The following is an 18,218-nucleotide window of genomic DNA, read 5'->3' as shown; positions in this document are numbered from 1 at the left end:
GTTAAGCACTTATTATGTGCAAGGCATTGAGCCAGTGCTAAGCTAATCAGTCTGGACACAGTCCCTATCCCACATGGGACTCAGAGTTTTTCCACATTTTACAGATGAGGTCATTGAGACCCAAAGAAGTTGTGACTTGCCTTAGGTCACATAGCAGATAAGTGGCGGATGCAGAATTGGAACCCAGGTCCTTCTGATTCCCAGGTCTGAATTCTCTCCAATAAGCCATACTGCTTCTCTAGGCACCTTTCAAGTTGCAATCGATCTAACAATGGTATTTACTGAGCACTTAATGTGTAGAGCATTGTACTAAACTCTTGGGAGAAATCAATACAAGAAAGTTGGTAGACACACTCCTTTACTAAAGGAGTTTATAGAATGCTTTAGTGGTTTGATTATGGTCTTTTATTATGATTATTGATTATTATGATTGAAAATCCAACTTTGTGTAAGATGGGAAGGAAATACATGGTACTAGGACATATATGTGGCTCTCTACATGCATGGGCTCATATTTTTTGCAGTTTGCTATGAGGGATTGTTCTTGTGAACCATTAAGGCTATTAGTTTTTTCATCACCTGCTCAACTTCAAGGCAAGAGAAAGTCTCAACTACAGGTCCCACAACCAAGGTAGATATAATGTATCTGCTCCACCAGCCAATGGATTAGCAGAAGTTGTGTCTGCCCAGTGATGTCATATGCCACATAACACGATGTAATAGCTCACATTGGGGCCTCTCAAATTTGAATTGTTCCAGTCACTGATGGGTTTGATTCAGCCCTGCCTCTGACTCTTTGGTCACACCCTTCCTCTCACCTGGAACTCCCCCACCCTTCACATCGGCTACACCACAGAAGCAGTGTGGTTTAGTGTCCGGAGGATGGACCTGGGAGTTAGAAGGACCTAGTTTATCATCCCAGCTCTGCCATTTTTCTGCTGTGTGACCTTGGACGTGACCTAAGTTTTCTGCACCTCAGTTCCCTCATCTGTAAAATGGGGATTAAGACTGTGAACCCCATGTGGGACAGGACTGTGTCCAACCTGATCATCTTGTGTCTACCCCAATGTTGAGTACACTGCTTGACACACAATAAGCACTTAATAGCACCACCACAGCTCTCCCCATTTTCCTACCCTTTCTGAAATCTCACTTCCTCCAGAAAACTTTCCCCAGTAAATCTTTCTTCTCCAGCATATCCTTCCCAACAGCTACATCAGTGCTTTTGCCCCACACCTGTATCTTTGTGCTAAAATCGCCCATAACATTTCCATAGGTATTGATTTACATACTTTACTAAGGACTTCTTCCTCCATCTTTCCCTTTTTTTCTTCCTAATAGCTATAATGTATTTCATGTCTGTCTCCTTCAATTGATGGTAAACTGCCTGTGTTTGTAATCAATTGTACTCTTCCAAGTCCAACAGAGGTTACTGCTCTGCACCCAGCAGTCGCTGAAAGAATACAACTGGTAGTTTGATAAATTCTACTACTTAGGCACTGATTCACTTACCAACTTAACATTCTTTCCTTCTCTTGAATAATCAATCCTCTGGTGTGAGCTCACTGTGGGCAGGGAACGTGTCTACCAACTCTACAGTTGTACTTTCCCAAGTGTTTAGTGTAGTGTTCTGCACACAGTAAGCACTCAATCAGTATGATTGACTGATTGTATTTGTCTTTTGCTCCTAAATGTTCATAATTTTGTTGGTCAGTCTCATACATGAGTGTCAGTTCCTTGAGGCTTGGGTTTATGGTACTCTCCCAAGGGCTTAGGCCTCTGGTCTGTACATAGGAAGCACTTATTAAATCCTTTTGATTGACAGATTTCTAGGTGAAGGGAAAGAAAATCAAAACCAGTTTCAGAAAAGCTATATTTGTGTGTGATTCCTAACTGAAGGTGCATTTTCTCCAAAAGGCCTTCCCTAAGTTCTCCTTTCCTCTTATTCCACTCGCTTCTGTGTGGTCCTGACTTGTTCCCATTGTTCATGCTCCCCCCCTTCGCCCCCCCCCCCCAATCCCAGCCCCACAGCATTTATGTTAATATCTGTAATTTACTTCTGATTGTTAGTTGATGGGAAAGAAAATCAAAAGCAGTTTTGAAGCAGTTGGCTAATCAAAATGGGGAAAGGATATATATGTTTGTGACTCCTTTTTGAAGGCACATCTCCTCCAAGAGGCCTTCCCTGACTATTTTCCTTTGCTCTTTTCCCACTCAATTCCGCATCACCCCGACTTGCACCCTCCATTCATCTCCTCCCCCCTCACAGCCCCACAACACTTAAATACATATCTGTTAATTTATATTAACGTCTGTGTGGGCTGGAAATGTACTTATATATTGCTATATTATACTGTCTCAAGCGCTTAGCACAGTGTTCTGCACACAGTATGCACTTAATACGATTGAATGAATGGATTCCATCTGATGTGGCCTGGAGCTCTTTCACAGTATCCCTGTGGCCAATGTAAACTTTCAGTGAAATGCAGAGGGATTTTTACATCCTGACCCTTAACAGAATGAGTCAAGAAGTAGCAATTGCAAATAACCCCCTCTGTGAAGAGAAAGATGCAACTGTGAAACCAGGAAACTGTGGTACTGTCTCATCTCACTATGGATTGATCTATCTACCAATTGTATTTATTGGGTGCCTACTGCGGGCAGAGCACTATACTAAAAGCACAATAGAGTTGGTAGATATGAACTCTGCTCTCCAGCAATTTACAATATAGTAGGGTAGAAAGTCACTGAAATGAAATACAGGTAGGAAAAATGGCAGCGTTTAATTCAGGCAGTCAATCACATTTATTGACTGCTTACTGAATGCAGAGCACTGTATTAACTGCTTGGGAGAGTACAATATGTCAGACTCATTCCCTGCCCACAACAAGCTTACAGACTAGAGCAGGACACAGACATTAATATAAATAAATTACAGATATGTACGTAAGTGCTGTGGGGCTGGGAGGGGAGATGAATAAAGGGTTCAAGTCAGGGAGAGGCCAAAAGGAGTGGAAGAGGAGGAAAGGAGGGCTTAGTCAGGGAAGACCTCTTGGAGAAGATGTGCCTTCAATAAGGCTATGAATGGGGGGAGAATAATTACCTGTTGGATACGCGGAGGGAGAGTCTTCCAAGCCACAGGCAGGACATGGGTGAGAGGCCAGAGGTGAGACAGAAAAGATGGAGGTACAGTGAGAATGCTGGAATTAGAAGAGCAAAGTGTGTGGGCTGGGTTGTAGGAGGAGAGTAGAAAAGTGAGGTAGGAGGGGGCAAGGTAATAGACTGCTTTAAAACCAATGGTGAGGACTTTCTGTTTGATGCGGAGGTGGATGAGTTGCCCTAGTATGTCCATAAGGATATGGACATGGGGTTTGTGGGGCTGAGGGTGTGCTGAATAATAAGCTCTTAAGGGATATGGACCCAAGTGCATAAGCAACACAGAAGGGAGTGGAAATAGGGAAGATGAGGACTTAGTTGGGGGAAGGCCTTTTGGAGGAGATGTGATTTAAGAGGGCTTTGAAGGTGGGGAGAGTGGTGGACTGTCATAAATAAGAGGATGGAGCTTCAGGCCAGAGGGAGGACGTGGGCAAGGAATGATAATAATAATGATGAAGGAATTTGGTAAGCACTTACTATGTGCCAAGCTCTGTTATAAGCGCTAGGGGAGAAACAAGGTAATCAGGTTGTCCCATTTGGGACTCACAGTCTTAGTCTCCATTTTACAGTTGAGGTAACTGAGGCACCGAGAAGTTAAGTGACTTGCCTAAAGTCACACAGCTGATGAGTGGAGGAACTGGGATTAGAACCCACAACCTCTGACTCCTAAACCCAGGCTCTTTCCACTAAACCACACTGTAGACACTGAGATAGACAAGATTGAAGTACAGTGAGTAGTTTTCCTGAGCTGTGGGGAGGGATGAGTATCAAAGTATGACCTGGGTTCTAATCCCAGCTCTGCCATTTGTCTGTTATGTGACCTTGGGCAAATAACAATCTCTCTGAGCTCCAGTTATCGCATCTGAAAAATGGGATTAAGACCGTGAGCCCTACATGGGACAGGGACTATGACCAACCTGATTACCTTGTATCTACCCCAGTGCTTAGTACAGTGCGTGGCACATAGTGAGCACTTAAATACCATTTAAAAAAAACCAAAGTGCTCAAGAGGTACAGATTGATATTCCTAGGCTATGCAGTAGGGAGGGAGACTAGAGAAGGGAGATGAGAAGCTAGTCAGGGAAGGTTTCCTGGAGGAGATATAACAAGTCAGGCTTTTGATTTACTAGGGTTTTTCTAAGGATTCGCCTTCTTCCCTGGGTTTCACATCTTTATCCCTTTCTCTGAATCGGAGTTTGTGATCATCTATCTATAAAATCAATGAGCATGTGTATTACAACATCAATACAGAAGAATAAATATGAGTTATCCTGAACAGGAACAAGTTATTAAAAAATGCTACCCACAGTTGATTTATAGATATCCCACTATTGATCAATCACTGAACGGTATTTATTGAGCTCTTGTCGCGGGCAGAGCACTCTACTAAGCACTTGGGAGAGTACAATAGACATGGTCCCTGCCCACAAGAAGCTTATAGTCTAGAGGGGTAGTATTGATCTGAATACTGGGCTACTGCACCATTTGCCTTTAAGGTGGAATGGGGAGAAGGAATGACCTATAAAGCTAAACTAGGGAGATGTAGAGACTCGAAGTAACCTTTCATTGGGAAGGACCCAAAAGAGAAGAAAAGAAATCCAGTTTGATTAGAACACCCATTTGCAGATTGCCAGAGCAGGGCTGGTTAATGGATCTTGCATTAAAAAAAAAGATGTTTGATCATGTTTGTCAGTTTAAGCGAAGAAGGGGGAAAGTCATGGAATTCAGATTTTAGTCACACCATTCATCTCTCCCAAGAGATTCATTCATTCATTAGCACAAAGTTCAGTTCTGGAGAGAAAGCTGTGAAAGCAGGCTGCTTTATTGCATTATAAATTGTGCATTTAAAGGTCTGATTCAACAGAGAACTTCTGACCCCTAATTAGCATCAGTGATCTAGTGGAAAGAGGAGGGGCCTGGGACTCGGGGAACCTGGGTTCTAATTCAGACTTTGCCATTTGCTATGGACTTATTTTTTTAATGGTAATTGTTAAGCACTTACTATGTGCCCGACACTGTTCTGACCACTTGGGTAGATGCAAGGTAATTATGTTCCACATGGGGCTCACAGTCTTAATCCATATTTTACAGAGGAGATAACCAAGGAATAGAGAAGTAAAGTGACTTGCCCAAGCTCACACAGCAGTCAAGTGGCAGCAGACAAGGATGGGCCCCTAGCTCTAACCCACACCGCAGGACAGTAGGGTGCCAACTCTTAGACCTGAGAATATGGACGGTACAGATTGGGTCTTAAAAGGGATCTCCCGGACCCTAATAAAGGGGAAGAGAGGAAGAAAAGCCAAACATCCAGGTAGCAAGCAGCCAGGAACCGTCATTCTGCTTCCCTCTGCCTTTGCCTGGAAGCCTGAAAAACAAAAAGTGGATTTGGGAGGTCTCGAGGGGAGACCCTTAGTCCCGGAGTTAGGACCCCGACTCCTAAAATAGTTTCTTTTCCCATCAGATCCCCAGGACGTTCCATTCATAGAGAAGCAGCGTGGCTCAGTGGAAAGAGCCCGGGCTTGGGAGTCAGAGATCATGGGTTCGAATCCCGACTCTGGCACTTGTCAGCTGTGTGATGGTGTGCAAGTCATTTACCTACTCTGTGCCTCAGTCACCTCATCTGTAAAATGGGGATTAACTGTGAGCCTCACGTGGGACAAGCTGATTACCCTGTATCTACCCCAGCGCTTAGAACAGTGCTCCGCACCTAGTAAGCGCTTAACAAATACCAACATTATTATAATTATTACTATTCATGAAATACATCTGCAAAGAGGTACTAACTCAAGTTTGGGTACCTGCAACTCGAACTCCATCAACCTCTATGAGACAGATCTCTAGGGATGAACCCTGATCCTTACCATTCCTGTTGGTGACCTGAAACCATCTCCATTGGGTTTTAAGAAGCAAAAGGGTTGTATGAATGTGTTGGGATGGGGTTGCACTTGCTCATCTGTGTGAAAGTGTGTACAGGAAAAGTTGTGGTTAGATGAACTGTCCAAGGTGGCGAAGAGCTTTCAAAATGGGGATTGTGCATGGTGAGAGAAATCCCTAAGGGGAAAACTACGTAGCTCCACAGTTCAGGAGTTCTCATTTGAGGGAAAAGGGGAATTTGAGGGAAGAAGCTTCCCTAAAGCAAATGGTTAACTCCCTTACTATGAAATGTGGATCTCCTAGTTGGATGGATTAGTTGCCATTAACTAAGGTATAGAAATGCAAAAGCGGTGATTTGCTCTCCCCCTCTCCCCCTCTCCTTCCCCCCCCCCCCCCCCCCCCCCCCCGCAAGAAGGCCTAAAGGGATGGCGACCCAGTTGCTAACATGACAGTTTGAGTAAGGAATCCTGCTTTGAGATATTCGCTATGGAATTGACCATGTGTGGTGGTGAAAAGGACCCACAGGCTAATAATAAAAATAGGAAGGAAGAGAAAGGGCCGAATGTTTATTTGTTTGCCTTCACACTTGTGTTGCTTTTTTTAAAGAGACCTGGAAAGTTTAGACATATTATATCAAGGACTTGAAAGCAACCAAATTACACTTTATTGTAAAAAAAAATTATTGAAATAACTGATTTCAAACTGCATCAGTGGTTTTATTATATGACGCTGCTGGGTATTTAAACTACCTAATAATTCTATGGTTGAGATTAAGTCCCTAGATTTTAGTCTTGATTCTATTTATTTGCTATTGTTTTAATGAGATGTTCATCCCCTTTATTCTATTTATTGCCATTGTTCTTGTCTGTCTGTCTCCCCCCATTAGACTGAAAGCCCGTCAAAGGGCAGGGACTGTCTCTATCTGTTGCTGACTTGTACATTCCAAGTGCTTAGTACAGTGTTCTGCACATAGTAAGCGCTCAATAAATACTATTGAATGAATGAATGGCAGAACAGGAATTAGAACCCAGATCCTTCTGACCAATATAGATTGGAGAGTGGACATGTCTTAGGCAGGGAGACCAGTAAGGTCTAGCCAGGATATGACCAGAACTTGTACCAGGGAGAACAGAGCTCAGAGATGCTATAAAAGAGAACCAGCAGAATTTGTTGGTAAACCGGCTGAATGGGAAAATTTTAATTGGAAGCAGCGTTGCTTGGTGGAAAGATCCTGGGGTTGGGAGTCAGAGGACCTGGGTCCTGATCCTGGATCATCCACTTACCTGCTGTTTGACCTTGGGCCAGTCACTTGACATCTCTGTGCCTCGGTTTTTCTCAATTCTAAAATCAGGATTCAGTACCTGTTCTCCCTCCTATTTAGGCTGTGAGCCCCGTGAGGGTCAGGGACTGTGTCTGACCTGATTGATTTGTAGCTATTCCAGCCCTTAGAACAGTGTTTAACACATAGTATATACTTAACAAATGCCATTAAAAAAATTAAGAGAAAGAAAGCTCATGGAGTCAGGACTGGAAAGGAGATTGTGGGCTTTTGGGGACTAGGAAGGTGGTGGTGTTACTGACTGAGATTAAAAAATCTCTCCCTCTTCGGACTATAAGATCACTGTGGGTGGGGAACATGTTTACCAACTCTCTTATATTGTATGTACTCTTCCAAGAGCTTAGTACAGTGCTCTGCACAAAATAAGCACTCAGTAAATACGGTTGATTGATAATGTCTGTCTCTCCCTCTAGACTGTAAGCTCACGGTGGACAGGGAATGTATCTACCAACTCTGTTATACTCTCCCAAGCACTTATTCTGCACACAGTGAGTGCTCAACAAATGTGAATGATTGATATTAATGTCTGTCTCTTCCTCTAGACTATAAGCTTGTTTTGGGTAGGGAACATGTCTACCAGCTCTGTTATTGAGTACTCTTGCAAGTGCTTAGTATGGTGTTCTGCACATAAGCGCTCATTAAATACAATTGATTGATTGAAATTTAGGACTAAGTGTGTGCTTATGGAGAGGATGAGAGAGTTTGTTTTAGACTTACTGAATTGGAGGAGCTTGTGGGACACCCAAGTGGAATTGTCTGGGAGGGGAGAGGGAATTTGGTCTAGAATAAAGACCCTCAGCCTGAGAGTCAGAGGACTTGGGTTCTAATCCCAGCTCCACTGTTTGTCTACTGTGTGACCTTAGACAAGTCATTTCACTTCTCTGTGCCTCAGTTATCTGACATATAAAATGGGCTTAAATTCTCCTCCCTCACTTAAACTAGTGAGCCCTATGTAGGACAGGGACTGTGTCCAACCTGATTACCTGTATCTACACCAGTACTGAAAACAGTGCTTGACACATAATAAGTGCATAGCAAATATTTAAAAAAAAATTGACAAGTGAAATGAGAGGTCAGGAATAGAGAGAGAGATTTGGGTATCTAGAGTAAGTAGCTGACACCATAGAAGAAGATGAGTTTCCTGAGAAAGTAAGTGTAGGATGAGAAGAATATGGCATTCAGAACACAACTTAGGGTTCCTTGGATAAAGAATATTAAATTAAATGATACAATTCCTGTAACCCCTATGTTGACACTCAACAATATGAGAAAATATTGCCTAGAACCTGTGACCCATCAGACCTTGAACAGGCTAAAAAGATTAAGCTCATTAACATCAGAGGGGTTATTTGGGAACAACAGGAGGCAGTTCATTCCTTCATTCTGTCATATTTATTGAGTGCTTACTGTGTGCTAAGCACTTGGTAGAATACACGATAACAATAAACACACATTCCCTGCCCAGTGCAAGCTTACAATTTAGTTGGCTAAACAAACACATGGCATACCTCTCAGTGCTTTATCACCCTGGAGGATTGGTTGAACTAAAGCACCAAACAATTAGAAATGAGAAGATTCCGATGGGTCTTGTCACACAGTCCTTCCCTGCCCCATCCAAAAATATGGCCAACGGAAGAAAAGAGGATCAGGAAGTAACAGGGTATCTCCAGGGAGGGGTCTCTCTGAATTCCTGATAGTAGGTTGGAATTCTGTCACTCCGACATGGCGAATCTCCTCTACCCAGAGTCAGGGATACCCAACTTGGCGGACCCTGAGTTGTGCCAAGTGACCCATCCACCCTCCTTGCTAAAACAAGGACAAGTGAATATCCCCTGGGAGGAGGAGCTCAGTCGCTGGGTGATTTGAGCTAACTGGTGTCTCCTTTGCCAGTCCACCAGCTGCTAGAAGTTGGTCACGTAAGTGTATTCCTCCTTAGTGGGAAACATTTGTGGGGCGGGTGCTAGGTGCCTGTCCAAGTGTGAGTAACTAAATAAGCGTATTCCTCCCAAGAGGGAAGTTCAGTTTGACACACGGAGTAAATCTTGCATGACTCTGTCTTTCCGACTCCGGTCTCTCACTCACAACGGGCCGATTCTTGAACCTGTCCCCAGACGACGGGTGACAGAACCTTAACCCTGATTTTCACAGGTGAAGAGACTAATCGTGATGAAAAATGGGGGAGAGCAATTAATGATCAGTGGATAATTACAGTCCCTTTGCACAATTTAGATTCCAGAGGAGTGAAACTCCAATTTTCTTTTCTGAGGCAGAAAGCCTCGCACCCCATAATGCAAACATCCTTGTAAATCACAGAGCATTTTCCACTGACGTTACTTCACATTAGAGAGTAGGATACTCATAATTTAATGATGTTAGATTTATTACCTATAATTATAAGACTCAAGACAGCAGCCCCAAAGCCCTAGCTTGCCTGTGGTTTAAATCAACATTAATTTCTGGCAAAGACAGTGTGTGCAGAGGGCATCAGAGAATGAAAGGCAATGTAGATACTCAAGTTCGAATCACATAATCAAGACAGGTTGCCTTGTGTTCTTTTGGTGCTGCAATCCCATTCAAATTTGGGGTGTACTGGAGGAGGGTGGCCTAGTAGAAAGAGCATGAGCCTGGGAATCAGGGGATCTGGGTTCTATTCCCTATTCGTCATTTGCCTGCCCCCTCCTACCTGACCTTGCTTCTCTCCTAGTATCCAGCCTCCACACTTTGCCCCTTTAGTGCTAACCTTCCCACTGTGCCTCAATCTCACCTGTCTGGCCACCGACCCCTAGCCCTTGTCCTGCCTCAGGCCTGGAACACCCTCCCTACTCTATTCCGACAATTACTCTTGCCCCACTTCAAAGCCTTATTGAAGGCACATCTCCTCCAAGAGGTCTTCCCAGAGTAAGACCTCCTTTCCTCATCTCCCACTCTCTTCTGTGTCACCCTGACTTGCTCCTTTTTCTCTTCCTCCCTCCCAGCCCTATAGCACTGATGCACATATTTATAATTTTATTTATTTGTATTGATGTCTGCCTCCCCCACTCTAGACTGTAGACTCTTTGTGGGCAGGGAATGTCACTGTTTATTGCCATATGGTACTTTCCCAAGTGCTCAATACAAGACTCTGCACACAGTAAACCCTCAATAAATATGATTGAATGCTGTGTGATTTTGGAGGAGACATCTGATTTCTATGTGCCTCAACTTTCTCATCTGCTAAATGGGGAAATGTCTTTTCTTTCTCTCCTTTAGACTGTCATCTCCTTGTGTTTCAGGGATTGTGTCCAACCTGATGACCTTCTATCTACCTCAGTGCTTAATACAGTGTTGGCATGTAGTAGGTGCTTAAATTCCACAGTTATTCTCTACTGCAAAGGTGTTAGCATTCTTGCTTTCTACATCCAGGCCTGGATGAGAGATTAGTGGGCTATGGGGGAAGATATGGTTCTTAGAGTTGGCTCAGGGAGGCTCTGAAGTGGAGAAGAGTAATGGTCTGTAGGATATGAGGAAGGAGGGCATTCCAGGTCAGAGGCAGAAAGTGGGGGATCATATTGGCAGCAAGATAGACAAGACTGTGGTACAGTGAGTAGGTTGGCATTAGAGGAGCCAAGTGTATGGACTCGGTTGTAGTAGGAGAGTAGGTGAAGTAAGAAGGGACAAGATGATTAGAGTGCTTTAAAGTCAATGGTGAGGAGTTTTTGTTTGATGTGGAGGTGGGTGGGCAACCACTGGAGGTGCTTTACAAATACCACTGAAAATAAAATTCTTTTTAAGGACGCAGTAAAACAGTCTCAGACAATGCTGCACCCCAGCTGTAAACTAGGAGTCAGTTGTGGAGTATAATGTTGGTATTTGTTAAGGGCTTACTATCTGCAGAGCACTGTTCTAAGCGCTGGGGTAGATACAGGGTAATCAGGTTGTCCCACGTGAGGCTTACAGTTAATCCCCATTTTACAGATGAGGTAACTGAGGCACAGAGAAGTTAAGTGACTTGCCCACAGTCACATAGCTGACAAGTGGCAGAGCAGGGAGTCTGACCTCTGACTCCAAAGCCCGGGCTCTTTCCACTGAGCCATGCTGCTTCCCAAAAACCAGTAGGCTATCAAAAGAAGGGTGATTCTTTTACCAGAAAAGCTTAGATTAGCATATTTTGGACACTTCATCAGGAGGACTAATTCTCTGGAGAAGATATTAATGCTAGGAAAAGTCTAGGGAAAACGTGGAAGAGGGAGACCAGCAGCCAGATGGATAGAAACCATTACAACAATAACAGAAGAACCATTAGCAAGGTTAGGGATTGTGGCAGAAGATGGGGTATTCTGAAGAAAATATATCCATAGTCACTAAGAATTGGAAACTACTTGACAACATTTGATAATAATCATACAGGAATGAGAGGCAAGGAGGCGAAAGAGAAAACAGTATGAGGAACTGCAAACACTAAGCAGGCAACGCAAGTAGGGACAGCCCCTGTGTGTGAAACATGTGGCTGGGGCTATAAGTCATCATCTTCAATGGTATTTATTGAACATTTACTATGTGCAGAGCACTGTTCTAAGAGCTTGGGAGAGTACAATATAGCAGAGTTAGACAAGTTCCCTGTCCACAACAAGCTTAAAGGATCGCTAAAGTATCATTGTCTACTCTTTCAGATTCCTTCCTTGCCTAAAAGAAGAGCTGTCATCTTCTTTTTTCCATGATGCCATGGTTGAGTAAATGGGTCTTAACAAATGTTCCAGACAGATCTCATTCAATTAATTAATCAGTGGTATTTATTGAGTGCTTATGGTGTGCAGAATGCTCTACTAAGAAGTTGGGGGAGTATGATACAGTAGAATTAGTAGATAAGCTCCCTTCCCACAGAAAGCTTACAAGATTGCTTCTCCCAGTCCTTAGTACAGTGTCTGGCACACAGTAAGTGCTTAATAAATATATTTATTATTATTACTGAAGTATCATTTTCCACTCTTTCAGATTCCTTCCTGGTCTATAAGAGCAAAATCACCTCCTTCTTTCCATGATGCTGTGCTTGAATGAATGAGTCTCAACAGATGTTTCAGATATACCTCAATCGATCAGTTAATCAATGGTATGTATTGAGGGTTTACTGTGTGCAGAAGACTGTACTAAGCTCTTAGGCATGAACAGTACAACAGAGTTGGTAGACAGATTCCAGGACCGAAGTGAGTTTGCAGGCTAGAGGGGGGAGACAGACAATCCTGGAATAAATAAGTTTTGGTGACCATTTTGGTTTGTTCTGTGAAATCTGGCATCTCTTCTATTTTAATGCTCAACCACTTATTTCACATGGTCCTTAGTTTATTCTGTAAATCACTATACACACATTATATACATTTATCTTACCGGAGACACAGAAAACTGAAATACACACATTAGTACCATCCGGTTAATCAGTTGAATGAACTCTTAGCTTAGTAGATAGATCATGGATTCTGGAGTCGGAAGGACCTGGGTTCTAATTCTGATTCTGCCACTTGTCTGCTGTGTGACCTTGGGCAAGTTGCTTCACTTCTCTAAGCCTCAGCTACCTCATCTGGAAAATGGGGATTAAGACTGAAACCCTGTGTGGGTCAGGGACTGTGGCCAACCCAATTACCTTTTATCTACCCCGGCACTTAGTACAGTGCCTGGCACATAGTAAATAGAGAAGCAGCATAGCTTAGTGGAAAAACCATGGGCTTGGGAGTCAGAGGATATTTGTTCTAATCCGGGTTCCATCGCTTATCGCTGTGTGACCTTGGGCAAGCCATTTAACTTCTCTGTGCCTCAGTTACCTCATTTGTGGTTATGTATGGCTCTGTGATTATGAACTTACTATTCATGTGAAACTGATCCTTATTGACTTAGTTAATTTTATTGTAGTCTTAATGATTGCCGATTAGGCTCCAGCTGCAATAAGACTACTTTGACTTTGTTGTGAAACTTCTTGCAGATGCTTTTATTCACTAGAAGTTTGATAATTCAGAAGCCTAGATTGTATTATTCTGTGAATCATAGGCAATGGTTTATCACAAACTAAAGTTTGGAGTGTATCAACAGATGATATAACTGCACTGTTGGCTAATTGTTTACTGTGTGCCAAGCACTCTACTAAGTACTGGAGTCGATGTAATCAGATCAGGTGTATTGGATTCCCATTTTACAGATAAGGAAATGGAGACCCAGATAGGTTAAGTGACTGGCCCAAAGTCACACAGCAGACTCTGACAGAGTGGGATTAGAACCCAGGACCTTTGACTCCCAGGGCCATGTCTTCTATTGGGACCACCCTAGTGGCAGTAATATGAAGATCTTTCATGTCTTATGGTCATCCTCTACTAGGGTCAGTGAGACTCATTCATTCATTAAATCATATTTACTGAGTGCTTACTGTGTGCAGAGCACTGTACTAAGCACTTGGAAAGTACAATTCAGCAATAAACAGGGACAATTCCTGCCCACATCAGGCTTACAGTCTAGAATGGGGGAGAGACATAAAAACAAGTGCATAGGCATCAATTTAAATAAATGGAATTAAAAGTATATACACAAGTGCTGTAGAGGGAAGAAGGATAGAGCAATAGGGAGCTAGTTGGGACGACATGGAGGGGTAGCTGAGGAAAAGAGGGCCTTAGTCTGGGAAGGCCTCTTGAAGGAGGTGAACCTTCAGTAGGGTTTTGAAGTGGGGGAGTGTGATTGGTGGATTTGAGGAGGGAGGGCGTTCCAGGCCAGAGGTTTGAAGTGGGCCAGGGTTTGACGGTTGGACGGGAGAGAGTGAGGCACAGTCAATGTCTTTTTCTTATTGGTTAAATGGAAGATTATGTGGGAGATGGCAAGCTCCTTGATGTCCCCTAAGCAGGAGTAGTTTGAAGTACCAACTGTAAAAAAAATTCTAACATACTCTTATTTTCTACATCCTTTCTTTGCTTAGGTAATCAAGGAATCCTCATCCTTGTCTTAGGAAGCACTAAGTGTTGATGGAAGGAAATGGTATTTTGTTAAACACGTAGATTTTCTGTTTAAAATGCACAGTAGACTGTACCCCGCTGGATTTGGAATTTGGAATATGTAGAGTTTTCTTTAATTTTTTACAAGAGGAATGGGTCTTATGTAAAGGGATCAAATGGAAACAAGCAGTCAGCTTGGATTATTCATGGAAGGTATTTCTAGCTCAGAGCTGTTAGAATGACAGAACTGACATCACTGTATCATTATTATAATTCCTATTTCCTTTCATCACTCTTAGATGAAAGGAAGTAAATATACAGTAGGAATAAATAATCCATTTATCCCTCTTGGGAGTAGAGACCTGTATATAGATCACTGCAGCTTGGGTGCTAAAAGTAACAAACCAAAAAACTAATAAATTGTGTGTTTAATCTGAAAATAAAGGAATTCATCTCCCAAAGCGTGCAGAACTGTACTGAATGATCACTGTTTGCAGTTAGCATACAGTGTGAGAACTAAATGTGCTAACGCATTCACCAAAGTTTTCATATTTAGTAGCAGTGGCTGTTCACATAGTTTGTCAATCAATAAATTAATCAGTTCTATTTATTGAGCACTTACTATGTGCAGAGTACTGCACTAAACACTTGGAAGAGGACAGTATAGCTGAGTTGGTAGACATGTTCCCTGACCACCTCGAGCTTTCTGTTTAGAGAGGGTAGCTTGAAATAAAACATCTATGGTATTCAATGCAGAAATCAGCATTTTGCCATCTGATGCATTATTACCCAGCTGTTCACGTTCATATTCAGGCCATCACTTCAGTTAGGAGTGCCTGTCCTTTTTTGTTCTGGATAAGAAACATCAGAGACATATAATAGGTTTGTTTTCCATTCCGTACAGAGTCTAACTTTCAAGAAGGTGGCTTGTCATTGAAAATCACCGTTCCCTCTACTTTTACATATCACAAAGGCCTGGGAGCCTCAATTAATAGAACATTACAAGAGGTGTGTGGGTATGTATGTATGTGGAAGGTGATGGGGAGGTTTGACTGAAGAAGACAGCAATAACATGAACGTGGAGATATTATTAACTAAATGAGACCCAAAACATAGTTTTACCTTTATTCCTAAATTGTCATAAGGCAAAAGTAGAAAGCAGGGAGCAGAGGGGAGTCAAAAATAATCACATAATGGTGAGATAGTAGGGAAGCAGCTTGGCATAGGGAAGCAGCATGATGTAGTAGATAGAGCATGGACTTGGGAGTCAGAAGGTCATAAGTTCTAATACTAGCTCTGCCATTTGTCTGCTATGTGTCTTTGGGCAAGTCACTTTACTTTTCTGGGTCTCAGTTCCCTCAGCTGTAAAATGGGGATCAAAACTGGGAGCCCTTTGTGGGACAGGGACTGTGTCCTACCCAATTAGCTTGTACCCACCCCAGTGCTTAGTACAGTGCCTGGCACATAGTAAGCACTTAACAAATGCCATAATTATTATTATTAAAATAATAGCAAAACCTTTTATGGAATGGGATATACAGTTCTCTGTTTTGTCCATGATAAACATTCAATAAATACAATTGATGGGTTGGTAAGTGCCACATTTAATAATGGCTTTTGAATTGGGGGAGGATAACCCAAGGACTGCTGATGAAGAATTTCCCACAGCTATTCTGTTGCACAACCACAAATATGTAGCCACCACCCCTTCCAGATTCCTCCTAGTGAATGCTGACTGGTTCAGCATAATCCCTCCCTACTGTAGCAAAAAATGACTGAAAACTACTTCCTGTTGGCAGACATCAATCAATGCTATTTAATGAGCGCTTCCTGTGTGCAGAGGCCCATACTAAGAGCTTGGGAGAGTGTAGTAAAACAGAATTGGTAGACAAGTTCCTTGCCCCTCATTGAGTTGTAAACCTAGAAGGGGAGAGAAGATATTCTTCCCCTTTTGTCCAAATCCTAAAGCAAAAACATGTGGGAATATACAGTCCCATGTTAGTCTCCTGGTCAAAGAGGCAGAAGTGTCATTTGGCATCTTCATCGGTACCTGGATAGAAATGCAGAAGAAAAGTAGGATGGACTCATGGATAGATCACGGGCCCAGAAGTCCTAGGGATCTGGGTTCTAGTCCTGACTCCACCACTTGTCTGCAAGTCACTTCACTTCTCTGTGCCTCAGTTACTGCCTCTGCAAAACGGGGATTAAGACTATGAGCCCCATTTGGGACAGGGACCGTGCCCAACCTGATGAGCTTGTATCAACCCGGTGCTTAGAACAGGGCCTGGCACATAGTCAGAGCTTAACAAATACCATAAAAGAGTCACAGTGTGCACCCAGATGGGACAATGACTTAGGAAATATGTCCTACTCTGTTTTTTACTAGTAAGCGCTTAACAAATACCACCATTTTTTTATTTTTTATTTTAATGGGTACGGAATGTAAGAGACTGTCTTCCAACTATGTACTGAAATGTCATTTTGAAATATGGAGACTAGCCAGAAATAAATATGCTTTTGTGTGTGCATGAATGCGTGTGTAAAAACATACATTTGCATGCTCTCTCTCTGTCTTTCTCTCTCTCTCACACATACACAAGTGACAAATGCTTGAATTGTAAAAATGTCTGTTTTGTTAATAGTATTTTGGTATTTGTATTTGTTAACTGCTTACTATGTGCCAAGCACTGTTCTAAGCGCTGGGGTAGACACAGGGGAATGAGGTTGTCCCACGTGGGGCTCACAGTCTTAATCCCCATTTTACAGATGAGGGAACTGAGGCACAGAGAAATTAAGTGACTTGCACACAGTCACACAGCTGACAAGTGGCAGAGCTGGGATTCGAACTCATGAGCCCTGACTCCAAAGCCCATGCTCTTTCCACTGAGCCACGCTGTAGTAGACAGGTCTTTATAGTCAGGGGCTTGAGTTCATTTCAGAGCTCTCCAACGAAGATCCCAGAGAACCATAATCGAAATTTTTACCAATCTCTTGTAATTTTGGAATTTAGAGAACTCCCATTTCCAGGCAGCCATGCCAAACAGCAATGTGAAAATGACCTTACTTTGGGATTTTCCATTGTTGTCGATGCTGCGGTTCTAACTGCTGCAGTTGGTGCATTATTGGATCATAAGCATGAGTTAAATGGGCTTGCACCCTGGGTAATTAGAGAACAGGTCTGTTCTGGAAGAAAATAAGGTAATCACCTAGGAACGTGCTGCTGGGGAATGACTAAGGTTGGTAAATCCAATTATTCTTTAATTATTTTATTTGTTAAATATTTATGATAGGTGTCTGGAGAACAGGGAAGACTTTATCCGCCACCCAGATGTTGCAGACTTTGTAGCTGAATGCTAATTCATAGGAAGGAGCCCAGTGGCACTTATTTCAATTCAATAAAAAACAAATCACCCCAACAAGAGATAAAATAATTCAATTAGTATAGCAAAGGAAATAACATAAACCTTAGGAAACAGACAAATAAGGTTTACAATTCCTTCTAGAGTTTGGCTCTTCCTAATTTCCATGGGGAAAAAAAAAGCACTCCACTGAAACTTTTAGAAATGTTACTCTCATTTTACACAAAAATTTTAATTTCAAGATTTTGAAGATAATGACATTTTTGAGGCATTTACTATATGTTGGGCACTGAACTAAGAGCTGAAATAGATGTGACAGTCAGGTCAAATAAAATCCCTGCCCTATTTGAAGCTCATATTCTAAATGGGAGGGAGAACAGGAATTTAATCTCCATTTTACAGATGAGGAAACTGAAGTACATAGAAGTTAAGTGATTTGCCCAAGTTCACACAGCAGGAAAGTGATCAGGATTAGAACCCAGGTCATCTTATACCTAGATACAGGGTCCCCGCACTAGGCCATGTTGTTGCGCATTCCCAGTTTTT

At 42.5% G+C, this 18,218-nt stretch overlaps 1 long non-coding RNA gene across 1 annotated transcript in view; it reads left to right on the top strand.

Annotated features, from left to right (window-relative positions):
- The window catches only part of LOC114809143, a 47,210-nt gene extending 32,498 nt beyond the window's left edge, over window positions 1-14,712 (top strand). The window contains exons 3-4 of the long non-coding RNA XR_003756900.1: window positions 12,341-12,455; window positions 14,298-14,712. This is a non-coding gene — a long non-coding RNA (uncharacterized LOC114809143). The remainder of the gene's footprint in view (window positions 1-12,340; window positions 12,456-14,297) is intronic.
- Window positions 14,713-18,218: the final 3,506 nt, after the last annotated feature.

The sequence above is a fragment of the Ornithorhynchus anatinus genome, chromosome 2, assembly GCF_004115215.2.
Source record: "Ornithorhynchus anatinus isolate Pmale09 chromosome 2, mOrnAna1.pri.v4, whole genome shotgun sequence".
In the NCBI taxonomy this organism is placed as follows: Eukaryota; Metazoa; Chordata; class Mammalia; order Monotremata; family Ornithorhynchidae; genus Ornithorhynchus; species Ornithorhynchus anatinus.
Note: the sequence above shows the minus strand (reverse complement) of the source record. Positions and strands in the feature narration are given on the sequence as shown.